Here is a 20449-nt window from a genome sequence, read left to right as displayed (position 1 = left end):
TGTGGAGAAAAAGGAACCCTCATACACTGTTGGTGGGAATGCAGACTGATGCAGCCGCTATGGAAGGCATTTTGTGGAGGTTCCTCAAAAAATTACGAATAGAATTATCATATGACCCAGCAATCCCTCTCCTGGGTATCTACCCAAAAAATCTGAAAACATTTAGAGATAAAGACACGTGTGCTCCAATGTTCATTGCAGCTTTGTTTACGGTGGCCAAGACATGGAAACAACCAAAATGTCCTTTGATAGATGAATGGATAAAGAAGTTGCGGTATATATACACAATGGAATACTATTTGGCGGTAAGAAAAGATGAAATAGGACCATTTGTGACAACATGGATGGATCCTGAGATTATAATGCTAAGCGAAATAAGTCAGACAGAAAAAGCAGAGAACCATGTGATTTCACTGATATGTGGTATATAAACCAAAAACAACAAAAGAACAAGACAAACAAATGAGAAACAGAAGCTCATAGACACAGACAATAGTTTAGTGGTTGCCAGAGGGTAAGGGGGTGGGGGGTGGGAGATGAGGGTAAGGGGGATCAAATATATGGTGATGGAAGGAGAACTGACTCTGGGTGATGAACACACAATGGGATTTATAGATGATGTAATACAGAATTGTACACCTGAAATCTATGTAATTTTACTAACAATTGTCACCCCAATAAACTTTAAAAAAAAAAAAAAAAGGGTCAGAGTAATAGAAGAACTGTCTGTGTGGAAAATGTAAGTCACCAAGAATCATGACAAAAGTAATACTGGAAACTAATAAAGAACCAGGTTCTAAAATGGTTAAGGAATAAGGACGAGTGACTAAGGCTGGATTAAGAATGAGTGTGGTAGTGGTAATATATAGCCAGATTGAGTTCAGTTCATAGCTGGGAGTTTAAGTGAGAAAAAGACAATGATCTGGAAATGGCTAGGAGCTGCAAGCATGGCACTCCACCTCTAGGTTCGGTCCTACAAGGGGTATGGAAGAGAAAGGAACCGCTACTTGAGAGAGCGATAGGGGCGCCAATGTCTTCAGCACAGAGCAAGATTTCAGTTATAAAATGTCAGAGAAGCAGAACGGACTGATGATAAAGGGAGGGGTTTGACAATGGACCATGAATTCTGGAAGGCTCATGGGGAGAAGTGGGAGCTAGGATGAGATTAGAGGAATTGTAAAGTGATAAAGGATGACCTGGGAGATGGGGCATCTGGTGTTGACTGGCATACATATGGAAGTAAGGTAAGATTAATTCATCCTGACATCCTGGTTTAGGCTGTTATGGTGGTGGGAACACTGGGCAGGAAGGAGTGGAGGTCTTCCTTAGAGAATTCACAACTCTGGGTAGTGCCATGGTCAAGAGCAGTGGATAATTCAGTCCCATTGGGCTGGACTGGCTGGAGTATACCCTTATACATCTGAAGCAAATAAATTCCACCACATATATGCCCAACGCCAATCAATTAGAATAGCTGCCTGGTACCTTAGAGTGAGAAGGGGTTGAGGGTGGGTTAATGAGTTGAGCCATGAATACATGAAGGAGAACAACGTTTACAACTTGCAAGTGGGCGACCTTTCATCTTTACATCTTTTTAAAATAGATACAAAAAGGTAAGTGGTTTGCTCAAAATCAGTTATTTAATGAGCATCAGAAGCACTCCATCAGGAATATATGAAAACTCAGTTTAGGTCATTCTCATCATCAAATAAACATTATTTTGTATTTATGATAGCTGACGAAAATTAGTAACAGACACTGAGTTGCGGCTTTGCCACCAGCTCTCTGTGTAACTGTGGGCAATTTTCTTGACGCTGCATCAGTTTGGATTCGCTAAGAAGCAGACACCAAGATGGGGTGAGACATGCCAGAGGTTTACTGGGGAGAAATGCCTGTGATGGATAGTTCTGAGGAAAGGAGTAGGTGGGGGAATTAAACACAAGTCTGACACAGGAGAGAAGAGAAGGATTTCGAAGTGTGTGGAGGAACCTCAGATTGCCTCCGTTGTAAACAAAGGTCGCCTACTAGATGAGCCCTGCTTTGGGCAGGAATGGTCCAGCTCTAGCATCCCTGACTGGGGACAACCTCCAGGAAAGGATGGCCTTGGGGCATACATGCTGTGGGGGATCCAAACGTTTGGCAGCTGGGGCCTGGCAACCAACTGCCGTCCTTGCGGCCTGTCCTCTTAGAGCAAGATATGAGTGGAGCGACTCCACGAATACCTCGGACTCTAAGTCTCACTAAAATTTTTTATTATCTTTAAAACTGAGGTGAAATTCACATAAGACAAAATTAACCATCTTAAAGTGTTTAATTCTGTGGTATTTAGTGCAGTCACAATATTGTGCAGCGGTCTCCTCTGTCTAGTTCCCAAACATTTTCATCCTTCCCAAAGGAGCCTCTGTACCCGTGGAGCAGTTACTCCTCATTTGCTCTTCCCCCCAGACCCTGGTTACCACCAAAGTACTTCTGTCTTTGTGGATTTACTTGCTATGGATCTTTCATATAGAATCATACAGAATCATATAACACATGCTGTTTTGTGTCTGGCTTCTTTCACTTAGCATAATGCTTTTGAGGTTCATCCGTATTGTAGCACGTATCAGGGCTTTGTTCCTTTTTATGGTTGAATAATATTCCATTACATGGATACACCACATTTTGTTTCTTTATTCCTCCATTGAGGGACATTGGGTTTTTTCCACTTTTGGGCTATTGTGAATAATGCTGCACCAAAAGTCTGTGCATGCATATTTTTGAGTGCCCATTTTGAAGTCTTTTGGGTCTACACCTAGGAGGGAAATTGCTGGGTTATATGGTAACTCTATCTTTAACTTTTCAGGAACCACTTAACTATTCCAGAAACCACCAAACTGTTTTCTACAGCTCGTAAGTGTCATTGTCCTCATCTGTCACCCAGTAGTGTTGCAGGCAGTGATGAGAAGATGCTCGTAGAGCACAGAGCACGGTGGAAGGCACACACCAGAAGTAAAAACCGCATAAATGATGGCGATCATTTGTAATGAATACAGCATACATACCCAACAGACTGACTTCCTTCCAAAAACAGGCACTATAGATTTTATGTTCTATTTCTTTCCTCCAAAGCAAAGGTGTAAAGTTAAGAATATTTTTTACTCATAAGGAGAAATGGATCATACTTCAGCTTGGCTCACCGTGGTTTGTGAAAGCGAGGAGCCCTCAGATTAAAAACATGATCACAGCTTGTGTCGAAGGGTTTCTGATGGGGATGAGTCTGTGAGCTCTTCTCTCACGAGAGACCACACTGTCTGCAAAGGATTCCCTCCTGGCTGAGCTGTTCTCGAAATATTGGCTCTGGTTTGTCATGCTGGTCACTGCCTCTCACACCTCACCAAATTTGGGCAGGCTCTCACAGACTCATTTTGACACCTATTTTTTGTAAGGGAAAGGAGATTTTTTTTAAAAAAATCAGTCATCACTTAGGCCTCACGGGGGTGGGGAAAGAAAGAAACAGAAGCTTAATTGTTTCACAGGTGGATTGGGAAAAGCAGGGCACAGACAGACTGACAGTGAGATTTCTCAGTGACTGGTGTGGATTATTGAGGAATGTGGTCTCATTTCCCTGTCTGCAGATATTTAAAATATTAAGGACAATCTGAAAGCATCTGCTCTTCTCCTGGACATAAAACCTTTGCCCCAGTCTAAGTGATCACTGACTATGAAAATATAAGTCATGATGACACTGATGGACCATTTTTATTCCTATCTTTCTACTTTTGATTACTTGTTTTCTGATGGAGTTGTTGTGTCCCAAACAATGTTTGTCATACAGAAGGTGCTCCATGAATAGTTTTTGAATAAACTTTCCCACTGATGGCTGTCATTGCCTCTTCTTGGCATCTCTCGGTTACCTGAAGCCTGCTTAGGCTTTACAATCTGTCCTTTCCCTCTCCCACAGGGCTTCTCAGCCCTGGCTGCACACTGAGATCTGCTGGGAGCTTTAAAATTTTCAATGCTCAGGTCATGCCCCAGACAAATTATAAATCAGAATCTCTAGAGATTGAACCCAGGCATCCATATTTTCAAAAATGTTCCCAGATGACTTTAATGCACATCTAAGGTTGAGGATCACTACTCTTCAAATTCTCTTAAGCAAAATAACTGAAGTGTAGCGTTCTCCAAAGAGGGTACTTTTTTAAAAATTATTTTAACTTATCCCAGTTGTTTTCTCATCTGTGTCATTTTCTCCTAGTGGGACCGCCGATATGTAAAACAGATAAAAACAGAACTTGCCTCATTGAAAATCGTACATGGTGATGGTGATGGTGGTGGGGAGGTCTAGCTCCCTTTATCACCTCTCAGGCCACTCCATCCCTCTCAGATGGCCCCTGTGGCCACTCACAGGACAATAACCAACCTACTTCAATACATCCTGTGGAGTAGATTTTTTAATGATTCAACAGGCAATCTGACCATCACAGTAACACGTGTGACTGGGACAAGCATCAGCCCTATGGATGGTTGGTGTGGTCTTCTCTTCCTCTATAGACAAACTTCAATCTCCATCCTTTTACCCATGGCTGCTCAGAGGGCAAGTTGCTGAAAGAGCCCTAGGATTAGTAAGAGAAACGTACACGTATCTTGCAGGCTCTGCTTTCCCTCAGCTCATAAGGCCTCGCGTGTGTGTGTGTGTGTGTGTGTGTGTGTGTGTGTGTGTGTGTGTGTGTGTGTCTTTATTCCCATACCCCCAGGGGTGTAACTAATCATGTGGGTCCATTAAGCAGAATGTTCAAAGTCAAATGCCTACGGAGGCCGGCATAAAGCCGAACTTCCGTGTTCAAATGGATCCCGTAGAGAACGTTCACATGTCCTTCCTAAAGGGCATTTGTAGTCATTGTTTTTGCTTCTTAACTCTGCGTTGGCAAACAAATCGATGGATATGTATATATGTATTTCTTGGGCATAAGGAATTTTAGTGAGGTGCCTGGTGAGGTGGAATTTGTTTATTTTACTTAACTTGATATTTTAGCTATAGAGACTGTGAGCTGTTTTGTCAGGTGGACCCAGCCAGTATATTTAGAACATTGTGACTCAGTTGTGCAATTGTATGATGAGTGTAGATGCTTTAGTCTGGGACAAAACGTTTGGAGCCCTGACCGAAGCCATCCCTCCTAAGCCACTAGGAATAAATGAGGAGTTGATCAGAGAAGTGTGGGGACAGGCACATTTACACAGGGGCCAAGCTATCTCCTAGAAGAACAGAATGCAACCAGAATAACTTTGATAGATTGAAATGGTCCCAGCTGACTGGTAGGAAAGAACCTCAGGGTCCCAAAAGGGAGCACAATATCCGTAAAGGAAGAGGATGGATGAGTGACGAGAATCATCTAATGCTTTGATATTGCTGTGTGACCACAGGCAAGAGCGTCCATTTCTCTCTCACTGCCATTTGGAAGCAGAACTGACCCTTCTAAAGGAGTGCACCCCTGTGAACTGAACACTGGTATACGAGAACCCCCCAGAGGAGACCCCAGATTTACTGCTACGTAATGTAGGTTAGGAATATTTTAATAGTTAGTTGGAATTGTGATGATATTTGTACCTTGAAATTGGTGAAGCAGGACAAATTGGTATCAGAATAAATATTTTTTTTTACTTTCTAATGTATATTTTATTATATTATGCATATCTATATCTACCTATATCTATATCTATATCTATATCTATATCTATATCTATATCTATATCTATATCTATATCTATATATACACATATATAAAACACCAAAACACCATGTCATATCTATAATCATATTAAGGACTCATTACAGCTGTTGCTGCAATTAGAAAATGATAAAGCCTGGAGTTGCATGATTTGGTTGAACCTTCTAGGATGACTGAACCCTACTGTGTCAAGTAAAACTTCATGTCTAAACTTTAACTTTTGATTTTATCAACTCCGTAAGGGTTTAGGAACTAGAGTGGCACACAAGCCTTCATGCTTTCTCCCTGCACCCACTCTCAGCAATGAGTCAGACTCCCTTTCCCATTTAGCTGAGACGTGACCTCAGAACCGAACAGACTTGGTGTGAGTCAAAACCCATTTGATTCACATGAACCAAATCATAAGACATAGTGAAAAGCTAAAATACACATTTTAAAGTTACCATGAAATAAATAAATATCCTTTGTTGTTATTGTTGCTGTTGCTTTTTTTTTAAAGGATACATATATTTTTCTAGTGACGCTCAACTTGTGAAATTATACCTGGTTCACCTTACAGCAAACCTTTGAGTATATGTGCCTCAAGATCCAGTCTCTTTTCCAAGGACAGAGTTGGAAAGACACTGCGAATTCTTTCTCTTTGGATCACTTTTTCTGCACTCCATGCAAACTAACACTCTTCTGCTTGTATTTGTCATGAATATGTTTACAAGACCAAAATGGACAGTTTGTTTGTTACATGTACATCGGCCTCTTTGTAAAAGATGTTTATTAAAAATACAGTTAACGTACAACATAATACTAGTTTCAGGTATAAACCATAGTTATTCAACATTTATATATCTAAAGAAGTGATCACCATGATAAGTCCAGCAAGCATCTGACAACGTACCACATTATCACAATATTATTGACTATATTCCCCAGGTTGTACATTAGTTACATCTCCATGACTTATTTGTTATATACCTGGAAATTTGGACCTCTTATTCACCTTCACCTCCCCCCCCTTTAAACATTTTTCAATTACAGTTCACATTCAATATTATTTTATATTAATTTCAGGTGTACAGCATATGGTTAGACATTTATATAATTTAAGAAGTGATTCCCCTGACTAGTCTAGTACCCACCTAGCACTGTACGTAGTTAATACCATATCATTGACTATGTTCCCTATGCTTCACTTTACATCCCCATAACTATTTTGTAACTACCCATTTGTACTTCTTAATCCCTTCACCTTTTCACCCACACCCACAAAGCCCCTCCCATCTGGCAACCATTAAAATGTTTTTTTGTATCTATGGTTTGTTTTTTATGTGTTTGTTTTGTTGTTTAGATTCAACATACAGGCAAAATCACAATGCACCTGTGTTTCTCTGTCTGAAACTCCATCAGCACAGTATCCTCTGGGTCCATCCATGCCAACACAGATGGCAAGAACCCATTCCCTTCCGTGGCCTAGTGGTATGCAAGTTGGGTGAGGCAGGGTCTCACAGGCAGTCACTAGAGTGAGAAGAGTTGTGTTTAGTAGGTTAATGTAGATTGTGGTTTGGAGCCAGTGTTGATCCTGGAGCTACTCAGCAAAAGTCTTGGAGCACACCAAGGCCAGTCACCACCGCCTGGGACCATGGACCCCAATAGTTTTTCAAGAAAAAGTGCAGTGGGGATGGGGCTGACTGCTCATTGAGAAAGTCCCTCTGGCATTGGGAGTTAGGTAGGTCAGGGTCCCAGTGAGTCAGCAGGGCAAGGCAGCAGAGCTCACCAGACCAATCAGATTCAGATTTGGTCTGTGGGGGCGGGCTCAACCCAGAAAAGATGGCGCCTGCCCTCTGGCTGCATGGGAGGAGGCCTCCATGCAGGGAAAATGGCGACTGTCCTCCAGCCCTGGTTCTGAAGCTACAAACCTCAGTCTGCACCTCCATGTGCCTCTGACACCTCCCAAGTCACTGTCTCTTCGCCAGAACCCAGGGTGAGTGCCTGCGGGTGAGTCTGTGCACGGGTCCTTTAAAACAAGGTCTGTGTTTCTAACAGCCTTCTGTCCCACCCGGATGTTCAGAATCCCTACTGTTTTTCACAGCCAGATGTTATGGGGGCTCCTCTTTCTGTCACCAGTACTCTGGGCTGGGAGCCTGGTGTGGGGACGAGGTCCCTCACTCCTCCGGGGGGAACCTCCGTAGCCAAGATATCCCTGCGGGTTCTCAACCACCACACAGAGGTTTGGGCCAGCCCGTTTCGCATCTCCACCCCTCCTACCTGTCTCGACATGTCTTCTTTATATCCTTAGTTATAAAACTTCTGTTCAGCTAGACTTCAGATGGTTCTCCAGGTTGATTGTTCTGTAATTTAGTTGTAATTTTAATGTGTTCGTGGAAGGAAGCAGGCACTGTGTTTAGCTATTCTGCCATCTTGGCTCTCCTCCAGAGTAAATATTCTTAATGAAATGAAGATATGCCTTCCGAATGTGTTCCCTTTTGACAAATACTACTACACGAATCATAGGAACTTTAAGGATGATTTAATTCCCTGTTATCACAGAGCTGGAAGTCGTGTGGAGGAGAGGATGGGGTTGGAGTTGATGGTGTGGTGAGGTTAGTAGGGCAGATGAAACAGACTTAAATAATTCTAACTCAAGGCAGAATAATTCTAACTCATAACTGCCAGAGTCACAGTCATGTTATGCTGTGGAAGAAAAGAGCCCATGTGATTGGGCACAGTTTCCCAGCATTTGAAATAGCGTACAAAAACTTCATACTGGAGTAACTGGCAGGGCAGCTTGCAGAGTTAAGGAGCTAAGAATAGTTGTGGAGCAATCCCAGTGGATAATATAGAGAGGTCAGCAAGGGGTGAGTGTCTGAGCGGTTGATAAACAACACCTGAGTTTTTCCTTCCTGCGTTTGGAGCCAACTGAGAAGTAGTTGCGGTATGAGCTTTGTGATGAATCAAGCTGATTGGAGGTGCAGCTTGGGTATCCGTGCCTCATCTGAGTTCCCTAAGACTAGCTTTCACTGACTGAAACGTACCCACCGTATTGCCGGCAATGGCAGCAGTTGCCATCCTCCTAGTTGGTATCCTGCTCTGTCTCATCAACAGCAGGTGTTTTTTATGGTGTGACAGAGGTGCATTTAAAGAAAGACAGTTCTGAAAAACAAGACGGAACGGGCTAAGTCCCACTTGCCTAGTGTCTTTGCCTATTTTTATTCATCTCTGTTTGTCCTTCTTCTGGAGGAACCATAGGCACAGGGAAGAAAGGCCAGCATTTTTACTCTAATTGAAGTTTTGTCATGGAAATATAAGAACAGGAGAAGGGAGAGTTTCTTCCAACCCTTTCACAAACTCAGCCCCAAACAAAGGAGCAATTAGACCTTCATTACTTAATTGTCAGCTTGCCCCCACCCCTCACCTTTACTAAAGTAGACCTTTGCCATTTATCTGTGGCCCATCCTGGCGACTTCTAAAATCTCCAGTTTGTACAGACAATACAGTAGTTCCCCCTTATCCGCGGTTTCACTTTCCATTGTTTCAGTTATCTGAATTCAAATGTGGTCTGAAATAATTAAAAGGAAAATTCCAGATATAAACAATTCATAAGCTTTAAATTGCATGCCATTCTGAGTATCTCACTTTATCTCATCATGTAAGCATTGTATCATCTCACATCATCTCAAGAAGAAGGGTGAATATAGTACAATGAGATATTTTGGGAGAGAGAGGGACCACATTCACATTGCTTTTATTACAGTCTATTGTTATAATTGTTCCATTTTATTATTAGCTATTGTTGTTAATCTCTTACTGTGCCTAATTTATAAATTAAACTTTATAATAGGTATGTATGTGTATATAGGAAAAAACGATATATACGAGGTTTGGTACTAGCTGTGGTTTCAAGCATCCATTGGAGGTATCGGACGCATCTATATGTGACTTGTTTTCTCTTAAATTCCATGCCTGTAGGCATTTCCCAGTCTTTAGAAGCACAAGGCAAGTTATTGGCCTTTTTCATCTCATACTAAAGTTTTATCTCTCACTTGAGGATCATTTCTCTCAAAGAAACAAAGGTTTTATCACTCACTAGAGTAACTGTGTACACAAGATGAATAGAGAACCACAAACCCATGCTGAGATGCTAATGTTAGGCCATTAGCTAGACTCACCCACCAAATAAACAGTTGAACCCAGCAATCTAAGTTTGTGTAAGGCGACTCATTCCCGAATATGGGAAACTTCAGCTAAGTTTAAGAACTCCTGGGGGTCCATGCCCCAGTGTTTCTCTCCATGTGTTATAAATGGGTATTCATGTCTCTTTCTCCTTAACCATACCTCCTGTCCCAGGTGTTTCAAAAATAAATAAATAAATAAGTCCCAAATACTATGGCCCACAATATGCACTCAGTACATATGTGTCAAATAAATGAATGAAGAGTCATTTATCAGAGCAGCATAGTAGTCATCTTTAACACATTTAACGTAAGGATTCTTGGATGAGGTCGTGTAAGGGAATCCCCGGGGGGCAGAACAGTATCCTAACTCTAGTCAAGTGTGTATTTATTGCCTGTGCGCAGTGTATGGAGTGAGTGCATGTGAGTTCGTGGCCAGTGGCAGGCCTATCATCTGTGCTTTCAAGTATAAATGAAGTTTGCCATGTTGCTGCTATTATATAGGGAATCAGAAAGAGGTGTGATAGAAAAAACGTGCCTTACTGTTTCCCTTGTCGGGCTCTGAGGGAAAAGCTCAATGTGTTCTGTAGGGATCTCCATTGAGTCCTCACTTGGCAGGGCAGGTCCAGCTGGACGTGTGCTCTGAGGCCTGGGTCTCACTCAGTACTGGAGGACGCCAGAACCCGACGTAGGGAAATAAGGGTCTCTGTTAGTTTCCTAGGTCTGCTCTAACCGGGTGCTGAAGACAACAGCAATGTCTTCTCTCACAGTTCTAGAGGTCAGAAGACTGCAGGCAGGGCGTTGGCAGGTTTGGTTCCTCCCAGAGGCTCTGAGGAAGGATCTTTCTATGCTTCTCTCCTGGCTTCTGGTAGCTGCTGGCAGCCTTGGCTTTGCTTGGCTTGTCTGTCTCCATCGTTACGTGGAGCTCTCCCCAAGCATCTGTGCCCACATTTCTCTCTTCTTATAAAAATACTGGTCATTAGATTAGGGCCAACCCTAATCCAGTATGACCTCATTTTCACTTAATTACATCTGCAAAAACCCTGTTTCCAAAAAGGTCATATTCTATTTGTGTTCTATTTCTGTACTATTCCACCCAGTGCAGGGCCCAAGAAGTGAGAAGGGAATCCCATCAAAACAATTGGGTCCAGGGTCAGGATACAGGACCTGTGATGATGATGATGATGATGATGATGATGATGATGATGATGATGATGACAAGAAACTGGGAAGCCAAAGGCAGGGAGAAAAGTGGAAGCACACGCTCTCCTATGACGGGGTGAGGAGGGTGGAGCACACACTGAGACCATCCTGAATGACCACTGCCCTTGACTGTTACCTCCTGTGCATCTGTCAGGTTCCCTATGCTCTGGATTTGGTTGCTTTGACATACCTGTAAATTCAGCATATTTTTAATTCCTCGAAAAGTCCACTTATATAAAATAAGTCATCAATGTAGACCTTACTGAAGATTTCATACAGGAGGCTTTTCACTTTGCACCCTACAGCAGTTTAAAATTCATAGCGCACATTTTTTTTTTCTTCCTTCCTAAAACATTGCTACTGATAGTTTATCTCTCTTGTCTCCTTCTCTTCTCATTCCAGAGTCTATCTGGAATCCCTCTGCCGCTATTATTCATTACAGCTGAGTTCTCCCTCTGGCTCCGACTCCAGCTGCATACATTAGTGATCTAAAAGCTCCAGAACAAAAACTCTGTTATTATCGTTACCTAACCTATTCAGCAGGCAGTCAGGAGTAGTGAAAGTGAACATGGCTTCTTTGTCTCCCTCTGGACGAGACGGTAAGCTACTTGATGGCCAGAGCAATTGTTTTCATCTTCCTGTCCTCTACAGGACCTCGCACGGTACTTCCCAAATATTAGGTACTTAATAAATGCTGCCTAATAATGATACTGTGGATGCCTCACTCAGAATTTTTGTCTTTCTATTGAAGGCCTTGTGGTGCTGTATAGGTATCACCTTAGTTGTCTTTTTGAAATACTAAATTTCTAAAGAAGTTGTTCAGAAGCAGAGAAATATTTTTTTAAAAAGTCACTTTTTCACCCCATGTGCAAGTTTCTAAATATATTTGCGTTTGTTCTAAGAGGGAGTCATTCAATCCAAAAATATTTATTAAGTGACAACTTTGTGAACACTAGGAGGTTCAAAGAAGTATGAGAAACAATTTCTTTCTTGCCCGGGCTTACATTCTGAGATTATTTTTGTGCGTGTAGGAGGAATATAAATCATTGCAGCTTGCTGTGATAGAACTGGCATTCAAATCCTCATTCTATCACTAAATAGCTACTTGACTCTGAACACATTTTAACATGTCTGAGACTCAGTTTTCTTATCTGTACAATGGGGATGCTAATGGTACACAATTGGATTATTGGGAGGATGAAGTAAGATTATGCTTCCTATTTGACAATATAGTGTGCACTCAGTGAGTAGCTGTCATTATTATTACAGTTTGATATTGAGACAATGACGGTAAGTGCTCTGGGATTTCCAGAGGGAGGGCATTTGTATTGGGAGGGCTCAGGAAAGGCTGCACATTAGATGGAGTTTTTGAGGTGGTCTTGTAAGAGTTGTTATGGTTTCCAAAGGCTAAAACAGGATATTTGGGAAGGGATAAAGGCACAGAGACAGCTTGAGGTGGGCTCAGACCAGAGTGTGGAAAGGAGAGGCTACTGGAGAAAAGGTAGCCATTCTAAAACAATGAGAGTGAAGTTCTGAGGTCACACAATTGCATGTCATTTTTACTCTCCCCGTCTCCCCAGGCCTGACGTGAGTCATTTGTGATGTACGCTACCTTCTATAGGTGTAGTCACCTTGTTGGAAGTATGAAGTTCAAAACTAGTCAGAGTTGTCCAATTAAATAGTCCTAGAGCTTCATGTATTTCCTATGAGATGTTGCAAGCCCACATTTGACTTCCTTCTAAAAGTTGAGATTAAAAGGAAGCAAACTTCCAAAATTAGAATTGTAATTAAAATTTGACGGTGATTAGTAGCTGCTGCGAGGGCCATTAACAGCCACGAATATGCTGACACAGGGGGTTGTTGAGGGGATGAGGTGAGGAGTGAAGTGGTGAGATTGGAAACAAATAAAAAATTGTTAAGAAACATTATCGAATTGCAAATATCAATTATTATGGGTCTATGGATGAGCGATTATTATATTAAAAACATTCTTGGCAGGCAGCCCACATGGGCGTAGATAGCTGCGACTCCATCAGGCTTGGCTTTAATTTGATTTTTTGCAAACATGTTTTTGGTTTCTTTTCCTTTGATTGGTTTCAAAGAACACTGGACAACAGCTAGGTACAGACTGCATCTAACCCTCTGCAAAACTTGTGGAAAGATGATTTCTCCCTCCTGCAAATCTTGGGGCATGTCATCTCAGAAGGGGATGTGTGCAATAAAGAAGAGGGAACATTGGAGAAGACGGAGGTATTCTAACATCGAGGGCATGACGGAACAGGCTGTGGTCTCCAGAACGAAGGAACAGTGATCGAGGAGGAGCAGATGAAGGAGCTCAGGGCTGGCTTTTGTTTCTTGGAAAAGAATAATGACTCACTGGCGTGAATGATGAGGGTCGATGTGGCAAAACAATGCAAGAAAGATCGTGGCTTTGGCTCCCTGTGAGCCAGCTGTGTGTTGTGGCTGCTGAAAAGACTAATATGATCATAGACTGCAATTACAGAGGACAGCGGAAAGCGATCATCCCCCTTTCTCTGCACACTTGGAGGGACACATTCACTGTGAAGTGTATGGAATGCCCCCCTTGTCTGCCTGGTGTTCTCCTATTCATCTTCCCAAAGCCAGTCCAAGGTCACCTCTTTTATGACACCTTTCCCGACTCCAAGCCCACCAGGCCCATTTAATCACTGCCATCTTGGGCTGGCTCAATTATAATAGTACCATCATCACTTTTCATTGCAATATTGCTTCTGTCTATCCGGCCTGGAGGGCAGAATGCATGTCCAGTTCGATTTTGCATTTACAGAGCCCGGCACTTAGTAGGTACTCAGTACAGGCACTTGTTTTATTGCACTTTGTTTTATTGTGCTTTACAGACACTGTGTTTTACAAATGGAAGGCAAGACCCTCCACCAAGATAAAGATGATGACTCACTTTATTACGATACTCGCTTAATTGTAGGGGTTTGGAGCCGTACCCATGATATCTCTGTGGAGCCTGCACATACTTAGGGAACTGAGGGAAACAGACCCGTTGGAAGATGTTTAGAGAAGACGGAGCAGAAAGGTGAACAGACTTGAAATGTTGAAACGCAGCTGGAATCAGGTGGTGCTGTAGTCAGCAAACTGATTAACAGAGGGCTTCTTCCTAGTACACAAGGAGGGGAGGGGCTCACCCCCTCCTAGGGAGCCCCATGGAAAGGGTCTGCAGCTTGGCTGGGAAGAGAGACTTCAAGGGAAGGCAGAAGTGACTCTACCTTATCCCCAAAGCAAGAACGAGAGAGCTATATGTAAAGGGAGAAAACAATTATGTCATGCAAAGAAAGGAGTTATGACTTTTCTTGTTTTTTCCCCGTTATTTGGCAACATGTATCCATAAATTTTCAAAGGAATTCAGGTAGCCAAACACACAGCTGAATTTATGTGTGAAATGGAAACACGGTCTGTGGGTCTTAGAAAGGAATGCCAATAACTGAGGCCCCAAGGACGATGACGACCAGAAATTCCACATTATATACAACAGATGTCAAAGCATAAGTCAGAACAAGGAGATGAGTGATACTGCTGTCACCAAGAGCTAAAGAAAGGAGGTGTGGAAAGAGTGAGATTTTGTGGCATGGGAAATTCCAGTTTCCACTCACCATAGGTCAGTTTACTAGCTACCGTAGATACAGTTTTACAACTCTTTCTGCACAACCTTTACAAATTTACAGAAGTGCTGGAGTAACAGTGGGGTAAGTATTTATTGCCCTGTATTTCAGACATTTTCAGGAAAATCTGACAGTGGGGGGAGAAAAAGGAGAATGAGGGAAGAAAAGAAAACACAGGACACATAGCAGAGGTTGAAGAAAGGTGAGCCAGCCTCTTAAAAAGTCATATAAGGAAATAAGGAATGATTGAAGAGGAATGAACTAAACGGTCACACATATGAAGGACTATAATATTAAAGAAGAAGTATGCCCATCTGTCTATATTTCCCCAGATGGATAAATATAAGACCAGTGGGATATCAGATAAAAGTTTTTGGTGGCAATTAATATAAGTTGACTTTGCCTAGTTTTAGGGAAGAATCAAATTTATGAGAAAGTGTTGGATACTCTCAGATCTGAAATTAAAGTTGAAGAATCTGGTCTTTCAGGATACTAGGATCTTCAAAGTACTGCCATTAGGATAAATTGGTTCCAACTATTTTTCTCTCCTACTCCCTAACACTCAGAATTTAAATCCCTAAGGGATAGATTTAGGTTGTCAAAACTTGGATCAAATGAGCACTTCTTAGCTAACAGAGAAGAGGTCACCTTGACTGATGGTCCCATTAAGGCAGCACAATTGAGGAAGAACAATTCCCCAGAGGAAAATCAAGGTACCTCCTTCAGAAGAAGAGGAAATGCAAAACGCTGAGCTAAAACATTAGTCATCCACTGCAAATGCATAGACTATTCCAGAAATTACCTTTGACTCAAGACATCAGATTGGGTTTGAGTGACTATTTGTCAAGTGCATTGCAGGAAAGATTCAATAATTGAGTAACTGGACTACATAACCTCATCTCTAACCCTGAAATTTTGTCTCAGTGATTTTTGGAAAACAGGATCAAACCACGAGACTCCCCTTAGGAGCAATAAAGAAACCATTTTATTCTTCCTAGTCACAAGTTTATTTGCAGATATCCAGGATCAACCTGTAGACACACAAAACAAAAATATGCTGATACTCAACCCACAGTGCAAACAGTTTGTAATTAAAGAATCAGACTAAGGCAACCTCTTTCCACTTACAACTCCTTCCCACTGCTCTAACGTTCTTTAAGCCGTCTGTTATCAAGCAATTTAGTTATACACAATAAATACATACACGTGTGCCAGCATATTTAAGTGTATTTTTCTCAATGTAAATTAAAGGTCTTTCTACAACTGCTCTGGGTTTTGAGCCTGGTTTATATTGGCTGAAAATTGTAGCTGAAAAATAATTCCCCAGATAAGGTCATTTCTTCTCATTTTAGAAGTGTTGAAAAGACTATAAAAGGGTTATTTTAAGTTTGGAGATAATTTGGGTTCTGTTACCTGACAGATATTAATGATGACAGACATTCTGCTTATGTTATGGGATCATAGAATTCTAAAGGTGGAGAGCATGTTGAGATGTCCTCCTGTGCATGTCCCTGGGACACCAAGAAAACTACTTCCTATGGAATGAAGAGACATCAAATTTGGAGATGCGGGCTGTACTCAGGGAAAGGTAGAGAGCATAACATGGTCTGAAAAACTTTCTCTACCATTTCTAGAAGGAAGGAGTGGTCTTAGATATGCAGCCCAGTTATCGGAAATATTAGGCCTTCAGGGGCCATTTGCTGATCCAGCTTTTGAAGTGGTTCTCCACTTACCTGCAGAATTTACCTGAAGAATATTTCAAACTTCCCTTAGGACAGCAATTTACTAAAGCGATGATTCTCAATGGTGGGTAAGGAGCACGTTTCGGGCATCAGAATCTTGGGGGTACAGAGGAGTGTGTTATAATAGTCCTCATATGAGTGGCTATAACTCCCTCACTGTACCTCCTCACTTCCATGTTGAGAGGAAATGGTTTAGAGGGCAAATGATAGATGTTGGACCTTGAGACAATCTCTGAAACCTGCAGAGTATGCTGACACTGAGTGTATGATTGGCTTACCACTGGGGAGTAAAAATGAATGACATCTTCATGTTCCTCTCCCAGTCTTCAAAGAGTTGGGAGAAGCAAATGAGCCAATCTTTACAACGTACTTAGCACAATGATTAGAACAGGGTGGGTATGTGATAAATCAAATCATCCTTTTATCCCCGCCATCAACGCTATTTCCTAAGTTATCTCCAAATGCACCTCATTGTCAAATGCATCTTACTCACATTGAAATTTGGATCCTACTATGATAACCAGATATTTTAGTTAAACCTTGATCTCTATCACTAAGAAATTGTGCATCTAGTCCATGCATCCTTCTTTTCTCCTTTTTCTCATTTCAGGTTCACTGACTGAGGCCCTGTACATTAAAGACAGATTAATAAGAGAAAAACAAAGGGAAGTGTATTAACATATGTACCACTTGTACACATGGGAGCACTTAGTGATGAGTAAGTCAAAGTGGGGTGGTTAGAACTTGAGTTTACGTAGCATGTTAGCAAAGGAGCACTTTTGTAAAGAAGCGACATGACAAAGAAAAAGGACTTTGTTCTTCTAGGGGAGACACATTGTGGGAAGGAAAAAATGGGGTAGATTAGGGTTGATAATGGGCTAGTGGTGGACAAAGGGCCAGTTTTAGCAAGGTTGGTTATGCAGATTCCTCTAGCACAGTCTCTGGGCTGATGAGGGTCTAGAGTTGTCTCCAGTGATTAGCTCCTATTCTTCCTGGTAAAGAGGGGCAAAGGGACACCTTTGCAAATTAAGTCCTCCTTTTAGGCAAATGAAGGGAGGGCAGAAAACTTTCCTTGTATCTGCTTGTTCTCAGTTGCCTTCAGCTCAAAATAATCCTTAAGCCAAAGGGACACATTTTGGGGTGGCGGAGTCAGCTACACTTCACTTACGTAGTTTGGTTTATCGTAGGCCATAGAGTTCCATTGTTACAGTTTTCCGGAAAGTTGAAGTCTTTCCTCTTTGTAGCCATGAAGACGAGCGATAGTTGGATGCCACTTGAAGGGACTGACTGGCTGCCACTACTATTTTGTGTTTCATGATTTTCTAAAAGGAAAAGGTTTTCCTAGAGAGCAGTATGAGTTTAGGAATATCAAAGGCAGTCAGATGCTCAGCATAATTATAGGTTAGGTCTGGTGACCAGATATTCAAATCATCTTTTCCTGGGAGGAGTGTTTGGTTGATTAAAACATTGGCGGCAGCATCTATTACGAACATCCCAGAGAACATGTTACAGAGCTGTGGTCATGGGAACCAGCCTGCTGAGTCAGGGAGTCAACTTGGTCCAAATAAACATTCTTAGAGGCAAAGGCAGTTCAGACTTGCGACCCATGTGTATGGATGACTCATCTTTGGTGACTTTTTGTTTTTTCCTGTTCATGGCTCCGAGACAACATCTGGCTTTAGGACAGCATTTCCTTGCAGCCTCTACCACCTGGACACACGTGAATGGTAATGTGCAAAACCTATGGCGTTGGCAGGATTATTAGAATTCCTCAATGTGCTACTGTAATGTCACCCTGCCCTCTTACCCAAAAAACCATATACATGTACAGATGAGGAAGAGTAGCAGTTGTCTTAGGGCAGGGTTCCACTAAGGAGTGGTTTTAGGTAGTTCATAGATAAGAATCAAATAACATTGACCCACGTAGTCACTTAATCCTATTTAAATTCTCTTCCAGTTCTGCAGATTACATCAAGGGGAATGACTCAATTTGTTGCTAGTGTTTCTTTAAACATCTCAGCTTTTACTGTCTCCCTTTGGAGCAGAGCAAAGACCAGATAGCTCTAACAGTTCTCGGTTGGCAACAGTATCTAACTAAAATGTAATTAACAACATTGGTAATTTTATTTATTTTTAAATTTATTTTCTATTTTGGCAAGTGATACCGGATTTTCATTTATAGTAGTGGCATACAGGTTCTTTCATAAATAAATTTATTTAACTCAAAACTGATCTATTTTAAGAAAAATATTTCAGTAAATAATAGTACAGATATGTCCCGTAATACATGATAGTGCAGATATATTACAATAATAATGCAATTAGAAAAGTTTGATTCTTCTACTTGAATGATGGAAGTTTAGGAAATACTGCTATGGCAATAAACTTGAATTGGTCCTAATTTTTCAAAAATAAATTATTTTCAACTTTTAATACTTTGAAGATTATTAGCAACAAATTCCTTGATATATTTCAGAAATGCTTAAGGTGTTATATTGTATATTATTCCATTCCGGTTTAGAATTGTTGATTTATGTGAACTTATTACATAGAAAACGTATAGAATGTTGGATTATTTCTAGTTTCATCTTTTGAAACATGTTTCACCTTTGTGATCTGTGCTTGAGCTCTTTTTTAAAAACAGTAACAGCAAATGGTTCTAAAAGGCTCTTGTTGAAGAGATGGCGACTTTTCTATGCAATGCTCCCTTTTTCTCCTCTGTTATAATTAAGTTGTATTTAGGTTTGCAGATGACGAGTTGATTATGTATTTTCATGTGGCAAAGTGTTTGCGCTTAGAACATGATCACGCCGCCGTCCTGTTCTGTATCTGCTTCCTGATAGCTGGTCACTGGATATGGTAGAAACCCAACGTCAATCATACAGGGAACATGCCTAAGGAAAGGTGGAACAGCCAGATGTAGAAGCCTGGGTATTTGAATGCCCAAGAGGAGCCGAGCAGCTCACGTTGCCCAGATTCCCACATTGGAACTGTTATGTGACAGGGAAATAATATCCTTTTCCTTTAAGCCCCCACATTGCTTAAAGTCCCTTTGTTACAGCAGCCTAGCTTTTACTCTAATATAGTACTCCTCCCAAACCGCTCTCTATTAATATTAGGTATAATTAGTTGGCATAATGAGAAAAGGTGGGAAAGAAGGTGTGTCATCTTGTACCTTTGTAAATAAATTACATTTGACTCCTATACAGTCTGCTTCCTTGTAAGACTCAGAGAGAGTCTGGGGGAAGAGTACTGTGGGGCAACTATTTCAGTACACAGTATCCTAAACTAATAAATATCAAAGCTGTTGCTTTACTCCTTATGCAAGTCAGAGATTGACTCTGAACAGAGTAAGGGGAAGATTCTAAGAAGGACTTAAGAAAGCTCATACAAGCGTGGGAAAACCTGAAAGATGCAGGTTTCATATATCAGGTGAACTAGAGCCTGGACTAGGTTTAGAGAGCAAGCACCATTAAGGATTTCTCCCAAGCCTTCCGTCTTTATTTGTGCCCTTCTCAAGACTCCGTCTGTTGGGAGAGAGACTCTATTAGTTCTTACTGTTACTCCTCCAGACAAGGGTGTCACATCTTCATTGTCAGGTCCTCCGTGGGTAGTTCATGAAGGATGGGTAATTCTTCAAAGAAAGTCTGAAGCTCTTTTACTCTGAATGCAGTCGTGTGTTGGAACCAGCTTGCATTGGCTCATGACAGGTGATGTGCACAAGTCTTTCCAACTTTGTCCTAAGGGACATCCCCCTGCAGGCTTGAAAGTGGCCATGCTAGGAGTTTTACACCAGGGAAGTGGGCAGATGATATAGATCAGGTGCTTTTTTTCCTGAGAGGTAGTTGTTAGACGTTTACCAGCACACCATCGCCTGGGCTCCTTTCCTTCTTTCCACCTGATACTTTCTGTTGTGTCCCTTATTAAATAGGCTAGCCTTGCATCCCACTCATGAGAAATTGGAGTTTTCCATTGACTTCTAAAAA

This window comes from Rhinolophus sinicus, chromosome 1 (assembly GCF_057876585.1).
Source record: "Rhinolophus sinicus isolate RSI-liver-muscle chromosome 1, RSI-T2T, whole genome shotgun sequence".
NCBI classification, from domain to species: Eukaryota; Metazoa; Chordata; class Mammalia; order Chiroptera; family Rhinolophidae; genus Rhinolophus; species Rhinolophus sinicus.
Note: the sequence above shows the minus strand (reverse complement) of the source record.